Below are 16,096 nucleotides of genomic sequence, written 5' to 3' on the forward strand. Positions count from 1 at the left end.
AAAGTGGGATTTACAATCCCCTGTGTGTGAATATGTTGTTTATGTGCCTCCTTCCCACCGTGCAGGGGAGCATTTTCTGCAGTAATGATAATTCACCGTCATTAAGGTCTCCCATAATAATGATCCAGGCTGTAGTTGCCAAGCAGACACCTCAATAATCCTCCAACAGCCTGCAGCATGCAGCATGCTTACCGCTAAAAAAGCACATTTGCACAGATATGTACTCTTTCCCTATTAACTGTGTCAAATTAACATTTCAATCACACACAGGCATACACACACTATGTTTAACAAACACACACACACACACACACACACACACACACACACACACGAAATCCATATCTACATGTACAAACATTGAAACAGCTGCAAGGACACCAATGTCAATCGGTTATTAGTCTCATCTTCCACAGCCTGTCACTGTCGCTGCTGCCATCACACGTCACACACAGCGCCCTGTGTGACTCTGTGTGTGTGTGTGTGTGTGTGTGTGTGTGTGTGAGAGAGTTGGTTTGTGTGAGTGTGTGTGCTGACACAGGTTACTAGTGGTCTATTCCTCACTCACTCACTCACTCATTCACAAGCACATTTTTTACCCTGCTTTGTGATTGACAGACCATATTTTGGTCATCCAGAAAGGCAGAGACACTCGGGTGTAAAAGGATGTTCTCTCCTTCTATCGTTCTTCCTCCGTCCCGCATCCCCCACTCCTCTTCTTATCTGTTTCCGTCCTTCCCTCTCAGCTGTGTGTGTGTGTGTGTGTGTGTGTATGTGTATTTCTGTGTGTGTGTGCATGCGAGTGTGTGAACACTCGCCTGGTGCCGCTCCCAGCCTTTCACTGAAATGTTATTTAGCCAACCAATTAGATGTAGGGAACAGCAGGTGAGCCCTGAGCTCTATCCAATCAATGACCTTAATCCTCCCTAATCAACCAATTAAGATTCTATTATCGGCACAAAATCACACACATGCACACACATACACAAACACATTGGAATTGGAGAAATGCAGCATAAGTCCATATCTGTAGAGAGATCTTGTATGGCAGATATATCATCATCTAAAGGACAAATATTGTATAAAGTGAGATTTCCATGTTGTTTTTGATTATAAAGCAGATCTAGGTTCTATATTAATACTGCGAAAGTATCAAAGTGCTCAGTCCACAGAGAAATGAAAAACACCTGTATTCAGAAACTGGCCTTAAAACCAGCCGTCAGGACTTCTGTAACTTTGTGATGTCACAACAAAGCAGTCACCACCCTCAGTCATATACCCCCAAAACATGGCCTATCTGGACCCAGCAGCCATGCAGGATTTGATTTCTGTGGGTGCTTACATGAAATCTGCTATATTCTTATTTGATCACTCAGAAAAAAGTCAGCCAATGAGAAGAGTGGCTCAGAGCCTCCTCTCCTCTGATTGGCTCACTGACCTGTTGTTGCTAGAGCCCCAGAGAGAAGACTGAGAGAGGAGATGTAAAACTACATTCAGATGGTTTTTGGTTCTTAAAACCACAAATATATCTTCTTATGGATCAAAACTTCAAATAAAAAAACAGAAAAGTGTAAAATATAGGATCTTTAAAAGAGACGTCAAAAACAAAGAAAATATGTATGTTTTTGTGTCATTTTATTGTGAGTTGTACAGTCAGATCGTAATGAATGGAGGCTTTTTGAGAGGATGAAATGCTGTTAACAGTAAAACTTCTCCTGGCTCAGAGTGATAAAAGTGTCATACTGTAGGTTTTAATCCAATTCATCACCATCATCCCTCCCCTCGCTCTTTCTCCATCCCTGACTCTCTTTCATGCTACTGTACAGTGTAAAATAAAAGTCAGAAATTCCATAAATGTTTTAAGTTAATCATGCATGTGCGTCCTCAAGAGTCCTGCAGAGTGTTATTTGCAATTTAAATCCTCCCTGCTTCTTTAATTCTCTTCCAAGATCTTAGAGCTGCAGTTGGGAAAACAGCCTCAAATGGAGGTCACCGTAAATGATGGACCAGTGCGGATGATTGGAGGGGATCCACAAATAATTTACAGTAAAGCAAACATATGAATACGCAGAAAAAAATAAAACAGAAAGGCAAAGCAAGGAATGGGATTTTTTTTTTTTTTTTAACCCAGAAACAATAAAAAGCCCTCAGGTCTGACAAGATTGTATGTTTTCTTTAGCAATTCAGGAGGGAAAAAAAACTATTTCCTGCCTGTAGGGATGAAATTCTCTTTAACTGAAGCTCTTTTTTGGAAATATGTGGACATATATATAATTCTGTGTTTGTATGTTTGTGTGTGAGGGAGAAAAATGACAGGGAGGGCTATTCTGACACTCAGCTGCAGTGACATCCTCTTTGTATACCTCTTATTGCCTCTCCTCATCCATTCCTCCCTTACCCGCATTACATTTCTTTAGCGACTGAGATCCCTACATTTATTCAGATTTATTTTAGTCCAGAGTATCTCAAACAAGCCAAGTAATTGTTTGCTCTGAGCAATAAGATGTGGGAGGGAGCGGTGAAAGAGATAGACAGAAAACGAGAGCGAGAGGCAGGGAATTAAGTAAGACCTAGAAAAACTAAAACTGTACAATAACAAGGACATACGAGTCTGCGGATAGAGATGGATGAAAAGAATAAGTGGCTGAAGGAGGGAAGTGTTCATACTCTAACTGTGTCACTTATTTATGTTAAAGGGAGAGAGGAAAAAAGGAGAAGAAGAGGAAGAGGATGGGCTGTTTGCATACAATCAGCTGCTATAAGAAAAGACTAAACATCCATTGCTCCATTATTGATTCCTACTTTGCTTTTTTTTTTTTAAACTTTACATTATTTTACAGAACAGTGCATTGCCTGACACAGGACCCCATACCTTAAAAAATAAAATAAAATAAATAAAAATAATAATAATTAAAATAAATAGGTAGAGGGAGGTATTTGCAGCATAACAGTTTCAGTTTAGAGGAACAACATTTTCAGTGACAGTCTGTTTTAACAACACAATGTTGTTGTGTATCCTCATTATATACCTCTGATCTGCTTCATACATCCTTTAAGATTCAGCTCCTAATATAAAAAAAAACAATGGACCCAGAGGGACATCCACTTCTAAGATGCTGTCAATTACTTCTTTAACTCTTTTCCAGAAGCCTTGAATTATTGGGCAGTCCTCAGAGACATGCGTTTGATCCCCTAATTTCACAGTTTCTCCAATATAATTCCACAAAAGGTTCTTTCACACATGAAGAAATGCAAAGAGGTGTGTTAAAATACCTGATTATTAATTCCCAGTCAAATTCCTTCCATAATTGTGATAATTAGCACACAGGCTCTCCCCATATATTATCTTCTACCATAATACTTGGGTTCCAGTTCACATTTGTCCTTGATGCTCAGGCTATTTTGTGTGCACAGTATTTTTTTTTTTTTAATTGGAAGGTTTTTCTCTGCAATACTAATAAATCAGTCCTCTATTCACTATTGAATTCTTTTGTTATTAAAAGTTTATCGTCACAGAAAAAAACGTATTTGCTAATTCTACACACGAACGCACTAATTCACCTCTCAGTCATGTGCAGATCAAATGCAGGTTGTTACAGCCAAATGCATCAAACATTAAGTGTGATATTGTACATGGAACGGCTTTATTCTTTAATGGAGTGTGCAGCTGCAGCGGCGCACACTGATCTGATTCCAAAGTTCAACTCGACTGAACCTCCAGTGGCACTTTGGCATCGACAAGAGAGAAGTTATGACAGCTCCAGATTAACTTTCTTAAAAGGTCAAATATTTTACACCTTCCCTGTTTTTTGTTCGAAGTTTTGATCCATAAGAAGATATATTTGTGGTTTTAAGAACCAAAAACCATCTCAGTGTAGTTTTACATCTCCTGTCTCTGGCTTCTCTGTGGAGCTTTAGTAACAACACGTCGTGAGCCAATCAGAAGAGAGGAGGCTCTGACCCTCTCTTCTGATTGGCTGACTGTTTTCTGAGTGATGATCAAATAAAAAAATAAAGCAGATTTAAGGTAAACACTCAGAGAAACCAAATCCTGCTAGGTTGGATGGTGGGTCCAGGTGGGCGGGGCTTGAGGCGTGGCTGAGGGCGGTGACTGCTTTGTTGTGACATCACAAAGTTACAGAAGTCCTGGCAGTTCGTTTTAAGACTGAATATATTTCTGAATATAGGCTGTGTGCATTTCTCTGTGGACAGAGCACTTTGATACTCTCACAGTATTAATATAGAACCTAGAGCTGCTTTCTAATCAAAATATACATGGAATATAATATGGGGACCTTTAAAGGAATGGCGTCACTAACATGTGACCAGCACAGAAAAACCAACCAGTACAGTCAATAGTAACAAGGTGACACAACCTCCAACTAGTATCTAGTATTTGAGTTTGGTCCGTGTGATGTTGCTGCCGCTGACCTCAGTGTTCTCCTCTCTTCAGTCAATGAGGATGTTTAGTGCTTTTCATACACAGCAGATGAAAAACAAACACTTCCTCTCTCTTTTTTTTTTTTCTGTTTTGTGCCGAAGCTTCACACCAGCATTTTCTGACTGAAGCCACAAATCTAGTTCAGTCACGAAGTCTTTCAGCTGAATTCCAGCGCTCTGGTATCCAGTCTCTTCTGTGTTGCCATGGCATTTGTACACATCCTATGGCTCAATAAACAATTCCAGCTTCATCGAGTAAGTCAATTAATTTTTCTAACACCCTCTGTATTGTGTATATGCATATGTGTGTGTGTCTGTGTGTGTGTGTGTGTGTGTGTGATAGGGACAGAGAGAGAGAGAGACAGAGAGAGAGAGGGGATGTGTGTGCTCTGCATTGCGTTTAGCAGGGTAGCACAAGCTGAGACTGGGGAACTGTTCTTTACATCTGCCTTAATTGAACCGCACTCAAGCATAAATTAGTCCACCCTGCCAACTCTGCATTTTCTACTGTGTGTGTGTGTGTGTGTGTGTGTGTGTGTGTGTGTGTGTGTGTGTGTGTGTGTGTGTAAGTGTGTGCCTGCCCACACACGTGTTTGTGCATTTGGTAAACAGATTACAGACACACTGCACACACTCACTTCTACGCTGTTTTAAATCACTGTTTATATAATGACAGCAATTCAAGGATCATTTGAAATCATCCTTTTAATGATTTTGATTTCAGGAGTTGAATCATTTCTTATGGTTCCTCTTTGTGAGTTTCTGCTGTCTTCAGCTGCTGGTTTTCACTGATACATTTCCGGCCTCTTCTATTTCCACCCTCGGTCATATCTGATCAATTAGCTTTCCTTCCGCATTAACCAGCTTGAAATATTTATTTGGGATTCTGTCACTCTGTCTTTTGCACATCTCTCTACCTCCCCAGTTACCACCATGATCTGCTGATTTTAGCGAGAGTTTCGAAAAATGAGGCTCCATCTTCCACCTGCTGCCTCTTCACCACCATCCTGTTGTGTTTGGGCCCAAAAATACTTTCCCAACCATTTCAAAAGAAACACATGTAAAACATCAAGTCCTCTAATATTAAAAATAGGTCTTCCGCCATTGTTACAGGACGATATTGTCGGTACCTTTCAAAACCAATTCAAATAACCGTTACAAGAGTGATTCATATGAGCATTTACTCATCTGACATAAGGTCTGATCAGGGTTAGGCCACTAAAACTATTTATTTAAGGTTAGAAAAAAACCATGGTAAAGATTAAAAGCAAGAAAACTGAACTGTAGGTGGAAGATGGGATGCCACATACATTGTTGACCTGACTAATGGGTGGATTAACAGGAAATAGGCCCCAGGAGACAGACAGGTAAAAGGCCCCTCCACCACTCCTACACAGACTACACAAGCCACGGTGTCATTTGCAGTTGTCTTTGTCGCTTTATGTAAATTTTTCACTGCTTCATGGTTGTTTTGTGTTTCTTTATGGTGGTTTTATATGAGCTTTATGGCTTTCAAACACAAAATATTAACATCACTCACTTCACACAAAGGCTCTGGCCAATGCCAGTGTGGCCACTGGGAGGACCAGGATTTTTCCCGATGGGCTGCTACACAAATTGGGCCTGTGGCTCAATGTGAGAGAAATGAGAGATCAGAGAGAGACAGAGAAAGTGAGAGAGATCGAGCACGAGGGAGAGAGATAGAGGTGGCTGTGGTTCTCTGTGGCCATAATCTCCCTCATGTCTGCCTCCCTCTCCAGCTAACTACGTTCTCTTCGATCCAGCAGCTCCACCCACACATTTACCGCTCATGTGTTGGCGTCTTTATCATAGTTTAAAACACAGAGGCAGCCAGCAGTGGACTGTTTCTCATTTTAAATGAATAACAAAGTAAAAAACAAAAAAAAAAGCTAAAAAATAAAGGTCTGGCTGAAAAGCTCAGAGAAAAGAATTGAAATAGTTGTGCATGCAGCAGCAGTAACTCTGCAGACAACAGACAGGAGGACCAGAGCAGCAGAGCACAGCTCCCAGTACAGCCCCCAGTAAGTCCAGTATAAACACTAGTCAAATTTCACAGCATAAGTCCTCAAAGTCTGTGTGATCAGCTCAGACCTACAGGATTGTACTACAGAAAGATCCAGAGGAGGAGAAAGCCACTAAAATTCAAATGTCTGCTGCTGTGTTTACTGCTGCACTGTCCAGTCTGAACTCTCATCCCTCTCTCTCTCTGTACTGACCTGTAGTTAAACAGTTATATGGTCATTTTTGAGAATGGAGCTCCTTTGTTGTTGTAGTCATGGACCGTGATATGAAAAGGTGTTTCTGTAATAATAAATGAATTTGTAAAGAGTAAATAACAAACTTATATACACATAATTTATGTGCAGGTGTTATATATTGTTCTACAAATCACACATTTACTTTAACCTCTTTAACCTTTTTACTGCATGATTATCACGTGTGTGACATGAGCTCTATGTGATTGGTTTTGCTGAGCCAGTCCAAAGTCAAAAGTCCCAAGATCCCGATTTCTTTTTTCCCCACTCTGTCCCTGGCTCTGGCTCAGGGGCCCACTGACCTCTCAGGCTCCTGGGCCTGTGCCCAGTAAGCTTGTTTGATAATTGACCCAACCATCCACCCTCACACAGCCACAAGAGATCCTTATGAGGACACGTTTAAAAATAAGTTATTTGAAGTGTTTAATCAAACGACCAATGCTTTCATCTCCCATAAAAGTACCACACACACACACTCAGAGATTACTCTGGAATGTAAAACTGCATTTTCACAATTTGAGCCATTACATCCAACAAAAATTAAAAAACTCTCACAGCGCTGTATCAGTAAATTATTTTTATCCAGTCGTGTGTGTGGAGAGTTGGCCGGCTCAGCCAGAGAAAAACTCTAATGTGCAAGTCCTACCAGCCCAAAAACTGTCGGTTAGTCTTCCTTCATACACCTGCAGTATCTGGAGACGCCTCATAACCAGTCTAACCAGCAATAAGTTGTGATCCCTTTTTTGTTCTTTCCTGACTGAATTACAAGGTTTTAACAAGTTCTTCAAAATGACCTTGATGACCATCACAAAACAACTTGCAGAACTGTTTTTAAATCTTCCAACGCTGCCTGATTTAGGCAACAGAAACCACCAAGTTAAGGATAGAAAGGGTGTTCGAGATTGAAAGAAACTGACACTGATTGTAGACGTGGCATGAGCTGGTCACATTCGGAGTAGAGGTGGGTTGTTTTCAGTTGCTTGGGTTTGTGGTGGATGTGCAGCGAACAACTCTTCATGCCATGAGAAAGAAAGCTCCGCCTGGTATCCTAACATAACCAAACCCTCACACCCTGTATCCGACATTATGAGTATACGTTTCCTCAATCCAATCACTTCTTCAACTCATCAGTACGCTGCACTGAAAGACCCCCCCCCCCTTCTTGGTCACAGTTACTGCTCCTTTTGTCACCCTCCCACTCTCCTCCTCCCCCCAGTCTCCTTTTTAACCTTCCCTCATCCATCTCTCGTCTGCTCTTTACCACTGTAGAGACCGTAAGGTAAGAAGAACGAGGGCCCACTTCAATCAAACCACCTGCACTCCACCACCTCTCTTTGTTTAGCTCTCTGCAGGAGACAAGACATACAAGTGCCTCTGATAGGTCTTGAGTTGTGGGTGGATGAGCAGTTATGCTAACAAAAAATAAAAAAATAAAAAAGGGAAAAGGACAGGACACGGAAGGAGAGGAGAGGACAAGAGGAAGGGAGGGTCAAGCTGGAGAAGAGGAGATCAGTGAAAAACAGAAAAGGCGTCTGAGTGCAGAGTCGGTTGAAGTGTATTGTGCTGTTGCTCTCAGTCACACTCCAGTCCGGTGTTAGTGGCGTCTGGGGGCATATAGGAGTGTGTCAGCACTCAGATGATGGAGACAGCTGGTGATCAGAAGCTATCAGGGCATCGGATTCTTGGTCTCAGCTTCAAAACTGGGGCACTTAACTGACTTCTCCTTCGAAAGTGTGTGTAAAGTGTGTGTGAGGGAGAGAGAGAGAGAGAGAACTCCTCCCTCAGGTCACAGAACTACAAGGACAAAGAGACAACACATTGTGTGTTTTAGATTTTGTGAAATGTGGATATTTAACCTCCAATTACAGGCATTATCAGCCCTGGAGGAGATAAAAACTACACTGTTTAACCAGACACTTGAAACACAATGAGAGATGAGAGCCACTGGAGATGAGAGGCTGCAGAGGAGAGAGGGAGGAGGACGTCTCAGGGCAGAGAGGGAGGACAAGACAGAGAGAGATGTACGAGTGGCGGGAAGGACAGTGATTGAGAAAAGAGAGACTGTCAGATGCATCAGTGTTGGAAAGTAATGTTACAGTAACTAATCACAGTGACACTCCCTCAGCTTGATCATAAACACACGTGTATTCATTTAATCTCAGACCCTTCAGTTGACAGACTGATCCAGCAATATGCTACTGGAGCTAAAGGGTCGGGACACGCTTCGCCTCAGGTGAAAAAGGAGGAATATGTCGACAGGCAACCCCAGAGTTGTCGAATTTATTTATTTACATGTTGTGTTTTCTTAGCTGGCCACTGTAGCTGCTTGTCAGGCAGCTGATATTGGTACTGAATATTAAGAGAGCTGCAGAATCGTCCGACATCAACGTCAGCTTTGTGTCTGGTGACAGGCGTTTGGATAAGCTTACAATCAGGATTCACCTGGGTTTGTTCAGAGTTGCAGGGTTGTGTGATGGACAGTGTGCGGACACTAATCGTGGAGAGTTGTACACTAATCAAACTGTTGGTGTTTAATGAATAACTCCAGACTGAAGGCTGGCTGCTTGTTAAACTACCACTATATGTTTGTAAGTGTTAAATAAAGACGCCGATACGTTCAGGAGCTTTACAGTCGTTGGAGAGTAACAAATTAATATAACGAGTAATGAAACTAATTGCTTCTGATGTTGTGTAATTATTGAGGTAATATAACAAATAGCAAGTAGCACGTTTCAAGTGACTTACCAAACACTGTTTAACACATAGACACCACACACACATTCACCAAAGCCCATAATGCTCTCAGTTCTTTTTTTAAACTGTGTTAGAGGGGAGTAAATTGACCTATATGGTCATTTATAGGAAGCTCTGTCATGCTGTTACATTGGATTACATCACTTTTCAGGTGTTTCTGTTATTTTGTCCAATCTCTATACATAGTACATGTATGTACAGTAAGATATTTATACTGTATATATCAAAAGCATAAACTCACACAGAAGCACACACACAGAAATGAAAACCCAAACACACAGTGGTGTGGATCTCGTACCTGGTCTCCATGGGGGCCTTGAGAGCCGAATATTATGGGACAGAGATGAGCACTAGGCAGACCTCAGGACATATGGGGTGTATTTGTGTTAAAAAGGTGCCTGCTACTCAAATTTAGAATTTACATAATGCTGCACCCCTGGCCACATTTCTGCTGAAATTTCATGCACAGTGCAAAAGGCTGGTTGACGGCAGTAAACACCTGTACAAATGTACAGACGGGAACAGAAGTGTCAGTGACCCTATATCTCATTAAAACAACGCTCCATTCTTCCTGAAAACGGTTCAAATCGAGAGCTCGGTTGTCATGCACACGTGCATGCCTTATTTATCTTGCCTTAGAATAAAACAAAGACGCTGTGAAAAGAGTCGTCGCTTATTCTACAAAGATCTTCAAAAATAACCTGGACATATTGGTATCTCTTAGAGGTGGTGATGAATGAGTGGACTGTGGTGATATTGTCTATTGTCTTCAGTTAGTATCATAATAAAAAGCAATATTGAATATTGATTGAGTTCATGTAATGAATTGATTTCTAAAAAGAAGAATTCAGTAAAATGAACCTTCCGTTTGTGCACATGTTGAATTATGTGAAGAAGCGTTTCACTAAAACATTGGTCTTAATTTAAGACATGAAGGTTAAGACAGTTAATGAGGGGGACATGTTTTAATTTGGTAGGTGTAGTTATATCACTCTCAGATGTCATTTTCTGACATACAGACGACTCTTTGTGAGATTCTTTTCAATAATTTCTACTATGATTTTCAAGCATGTAACACTTTTACTGTGAAAATCATTTTCCCAGTCTTCTGAATAGTCTCTTTTACAGAGATAAACATCAGAGAGACGTCAGTGACTTTGAATCAGGACAACCTCTTCATTTCCATTTTTGTCTTTAGGGGACACAAGTCAGCGTTTACCTTCAAACCGAGGGACTCTGAGGCACAGGAGTGATAATACTCAGCTGCATAACCATTACACCATCTAATGGTACGATGTTATTCTATTCACCTAATTGTGCATTCAGTGGTGATCCTTTTCCCATTAGTAATCATTTATTTTTTAGCAACCTGCATTAGCTGCAGAGAGACTCTTGTCACAACACATAATTCAGAGAAACTAATTGCTGGCATATCACACAGCAACGTGTGCAGGGGGAACTGTGCTAACGGGGACATTTAGGAGAATGATGACACCGCTGCGCTCTGTGCCGGCGGCCGAGTGCAGTGATCATAGTGGTACTTCACAATGGAGTGATCCAAAAACGAATCAAAATGGATGATTAGAAAAGTTTGACCTGACTTTAATACCACATCAGGCAGTTCTGTAGAACATGCTGTAATCACTGCCGCCTGATTTGAATCCGAATGCAACTGTGAGGCCTGGACTATTCTTTAAAATACATGTGGGAAAACGATATTTTTCTCAAGGTCAGATTACTGCTGCAAATTATTTAGATAAAGTGCTATATTAGTATAAATAGATCTATTTCCTTTATTTTACCAGGAAGTTCCATTGAGATAAAAAGGTCTCTTATAAGAGAGAACTGACCAAGACAGCGGTGAGTTGGTGGTTTAATGAGTGATCCGGTTCACTGAATTGGATTGGCCGAGACATGCACTTTTAAAATTGGTTATTCAAAACAGAAGATGCTCATTTTAGGATAGGACCTGAAAACCTGCTGCTTGATTCTGACTGAAACAAGTTTATGTTTGTAGTAAAAAATGATAATCTAAGCGAAAAATTAATTCTTCATGATTGACAGCCGATCTCAAAAATGTCAAATTCTGCACTTCATTGGCTTTAATGTGACAATCAGCATCTTGGAATAGACAACAAATGGCTCATCACAGCTGAAACCAAGTTTGATGCATGTGATGAAAGTCGTCCATAAGTCACATATAGCAGTGACTGTGTGTTACCTCTAATTTCAACACTTACTAATGTGCTACTATAAAGCTCTGCTCAGGGCTGTGAGTGGCGCTGAGGAGAAGTTAAATTGCTCCTTAAATTCCAGATAATGGATGAAAATTCAATCAGGCTGCAGGCGAAACAATCAAAACAGAGAACTATAGCAGATTAGTGCTGAAGTGATACATAGGGGTAAATTTAAACCTAAATGTATTTCAAGTAGACTCATGCAATCATCCATATGCAGGAGATTTTTACTTGTCATGTATTTAACTTGGAAATCTTTCATTCAGGCCCTTTTTTTCCCCCAATCACAGAACCACTAAGGTTTCACACTATATTAAATTTACAGTAAGCAATGTGTTGTAATATGCCTTGAATATAGTCAACAGAAACTCAAAGAATATTCCACCTATCTGAGCCATCTGGTTTTTAATGAAAAGCAATGCAGGATTTAAAAGCGAAGGTTTCTTTCTCTCCGGGCTCAGAGAGCGATCTTACAAAATCCACTATAAAAGTGGAAATCAAACCTGCTTCTCTCGCAAGAGCAGCCTCGACAGACCAAACTGTACTGCAGCCACAGGGCACGTTTCCTCATCTGTGAACAGTGCCGCTCTCACGTTTTCTTGACCAGAAAATCTCACTCATGGGATGCAAAGAACTGTATAATCCACAGCTGAATGATACCATTTCATACTGGTGTCTCTGGAGAACATTGCGAACTGAACTAAGGGTACATGAGGGTTTGCAGGGGTGAGTAAATTACAGCACTTTATCGCATAATAATTCTTCGAATGTACTGAACATCAGAGCTTAATGGCTGAAAATAACAATGCACGTCTCTGAGGGTGTATTTGTTCTTTAATGCCGCTTGCCTTTTTCTATTGTGCAAAGCACCATCAAAACAGAAGCTGCTGTCTGTTTTGTTTTCTGTCCTTCAGACTGCACTCAGTCTTTCTCAACCGGCACATGCACATATTCAATTCATGTAATTATCTGGGCTCATAATGAGTTGGTTTCAAACTCATGATGACATAAAATCACATTTTTCTGTAATCACTTCCTCATAAAGTACATTTCACTATTCTGTTAAAGGTTTATGATTACATCCCAGTGTGCCCGGGATTCACTGGAGGCAAGTCTGCAAGTGCCTGACATTGAGTTCAGTAAAACTAACGAAATTGTAGCCCCTCTTTATTGAAACCATCTGATGCAATGGGCTGCGCTCCAACAGATTGGTGGTTTGTTTGTGCTAAAAACAATCATTCAGAATGGAGCTGTGGGACTTTGTGAAACCTTGAGAGCTATGACTCTTAGTTAAGGATATGGGTCAGAAGAAGGAATCCAGCTCTAATGGTTACATCTAAGGTCAGTGTTAGGGGCGATGGACTGCTATAAGTCAATCAGTGCATTTACATAAGTAACCAAGTTATACAGAGAAGTCGGGTTATGCAGGTAATCAGGTAAACAGTAAACTGTAAACTGGTTATTGTAAATCTATATATAGATGCAGCAGATCAGTAACCAGACGTCTCCTCTACCTGTGATGTATTTTTGAAGCATGGCTCGTAGAGTGACAAAGGACGCTGCTTCTTGACGGCGGTGGATGTCGACTAAGATTTCTAGAGGCCACTTTGTGTAAGGTTTCACATTTCGTTGAACTTCCAGCGGACTTATTTAAAAAACAAGGAAGCATCGCTCCGTGTAATGATCTCGTGTTTCATCCAGCTTCTCAACTCCGCTACTACTCCGCCTGTCTGTAGTCCTTTGTCGTGCACATGCAAACTTGTAAAAAGTCAATTAGAAACCCGATTACCTTTATAAATGACAAAGAAATCAGCAGGATAAAAATCTACCTGGGGAAATCAGGTTTCTCTAATCCCCTACACCAATTAGGGAAACCAGGTTTCTCGTTTACATGACATTTAAGACATTAGCTTACTGGAGAAAGCCAAGAGTAATCTGGTTACTTAAGTGCATGTAAATGCAGTCACTGAGGATTCTCTCAGCCATAGTCAAGTGTGGGTGCTCTTGTAGGTATATCTTTTAGGGAACAATTTTGGAAGAATTTGGGATATTTTTGCACATTTTTATTTTGCTTGACAGTGAACACCTGAGGGGGGTGTTTGCAAAGGACGTGTGACTGCTGTTTGGGCAATAAAAACGCCAGTTCTCTTGTTTACTGAGGGACCACGAGGAAGGTTTGCACAGGTAAAATGGAAGAAAAGCGACACTGCTGAAAACTGCAGTGTATTCTCCTGGGCTCATGCAATATGTATTTTAAGGTGTTCCTGTTTAGCAGCGTAAGATATGGGAGGAGGGGATGAAAATCAGATTGAAAAATTGTGATGACTGTAACTTCTGGAAGGTTTAATAAATATCCCCATTGGTTTTAAGGTTAATGTTAGAATTAGGTTGGGGTTAGAGGCTCAGCAAATTCATGTCAATGAGGATCCTAAAAAACACAGACATACAAACATGAGTGTGTGCATGTGTCAGATGTTAGACTGTCAAGGACCACTGGTCTGATGAGCAACACACGTTCGTGTATAGATACATAGATAGTACACACACACACACACACACACACACACACACACACACACACACACACACACACACACACACACACACGGCGTTCAGAGAGATAGCAAAGTAATATTCATCTCCTGCACAGAGACACGAGAAGCATAAACTAATAACATCTCCACCTCAGCCCTGTCCTGTGTTTATCACACTCTTCATATGCTAACATTGCACATCTTTGAGTAGAACGATACACACCAAAATTTAACCAGAGCTTCGAAGGCAAAATGAGCCAAAAGAAAACTGAAAAAATTACCTGATTTAATCAAGCTGTGCTGTGAAAATCTCACAGACAGTTTACAATCATTTGCCAGTGAGTGCAAGAAGCCAAATGAGCAGCACATGCCTTAAAGCTCAGTCGGTGACAAGCAAAACACTTTGATTTCACTCAGCCAGAGAACATGCACATCTGCTAATGTTCTTTTCATTTCAAATTCAAACCTAAAAACCACAGCGCAGCCTTTAAAATGGCATGTGGACAAGCCCAGGGCAGAGCTGAGGATCCCTCCAGCAGCATCATTAAGGTCTGCTGTTAGGAGGCATAAGGGACGAGTAGTGCACAATGTGAGGAGTGGATGCCTGTTGCCTTCCAGCCCGTGGCAATACATTAAATATGTAAAGTCATTTGGCCCAACATCACTCTGGAGTGCCAATACTGGAGCAGGAAGAGAGGAGGCTATAATAACTCTTTTTCACCACAGCAGTAAAGCGGCCGCTCCCCGGGCTGCAGGATGATTTGGACCTTACTCTGACCGTCTATACATTACTACAGTGGATTGGGAAATGAAAGCCGATATGTAGACAGAAGACCTACAGTCCCTTATCTGCCAGAGTCACAGAAAGTCAATCTTTAACTGACTCAGGGAGCAAAACAACAGACCAATACTTTACTTTCTTGACTTTAAATTTGAGTACAAAATAAAATGGTTCCTCTAATGAATAATGCATGTGTAAGTGTTTCTCCTCCTCATTATTCTTTCTGCACAAATGATTGCAAAGGGATTCCTTGATTAATTAACCCATTCTCATCACTAGAAAAACACACAAAAAACAATGGCCGCTATTTTGTTTGATGTTGGGAAAGAAAAAGAAAGTGGCACAGAATGTCCTCGATACTACGAAGTACGTTATGAGCTGTGGGTTTCTCCGAACCCCCCCCCCCCAACTGGTCTTTACTATTCCTCACAATCGCACCTTCTTTCTGTGAAATATATTGCTCTTAGCACTTGAATATGTAGCCGTCCTGACTCTGTTGGGTGAAAAATGGCTTTCATCTAGGATTTGAGCTAAAGCAAATTACCCCTCTGGTGGTATATATCACTTTTAAGGAGGAAGGTTTAGACACAAAATGAGAGAGAGAAAGATGGAGAGAGGGATGGAGAGAAGCTCTGGGAAAAAGCGCAGCCGTAGAAATGCTGTATTTTGATAAAAGTAAAAAGTAAAAGAGGTGGGAAGGGGTGTGTCAAAGAGAATAAGAAGGAGCATTAATGAAGTAGAACAATTTGATCTTGTGGTTTCATTGGGATTCAAATAAACAGCACCTGAGAGGACAACTGGCTCAGGTGGTCAAATGACACAGCTATCTTAAACCAGAAATTTCTTTTTCAGCAAACAGTTTTTGTCTTTTGTGACAAGCAAATGACCCACCTTTTTTTTCCTAATGTTTTTTTTTTGTCATTTTCACAGCCTCAGGGGAGAGGGATTTCAAAAAGATACTGTCAGACAAAAGTTTAATCACTAAGCAAAGAAGCTTGTGCATAAAACTTCGTCACTGGAAAAGTTTGACATCCATTTTAATTAAAATCACGAAACATGACGGGGACCAGAAGG

General features: G+C 40.9%; 1 long non-coding RNA gene across 1 annotated transcript in view; it reads right to left on the reverse strand.

The window, feature by feature from the left end:
- Positions 1-16,096, reverse strand: part of LOC111651280 (uncharacterized) — a 66,879-nt gene that overhangs the window by 29,674 nt on the left and 21,109 nt on the right. The gene's annotated exons all lie outside the window — the stretch shown is intronic.

Source organism: Seriola lalandi, unplaced genomic scaffold (genome assembly GCF_002814215.2).
Source record: "Seriola lalandi dorsalis isolate HSWRI2012SDOR001 ecotype SW California unplaced genomic scaffold, Sedor1 jcf7180002053559, whole genome shotgun sequence".
Classification (NCBI taxonomy): Eukaryota; Metazoa; Chordata; class Actinopteri; order Carangiformes; family Carangidae; genus Seriola; species Seriola lalandi.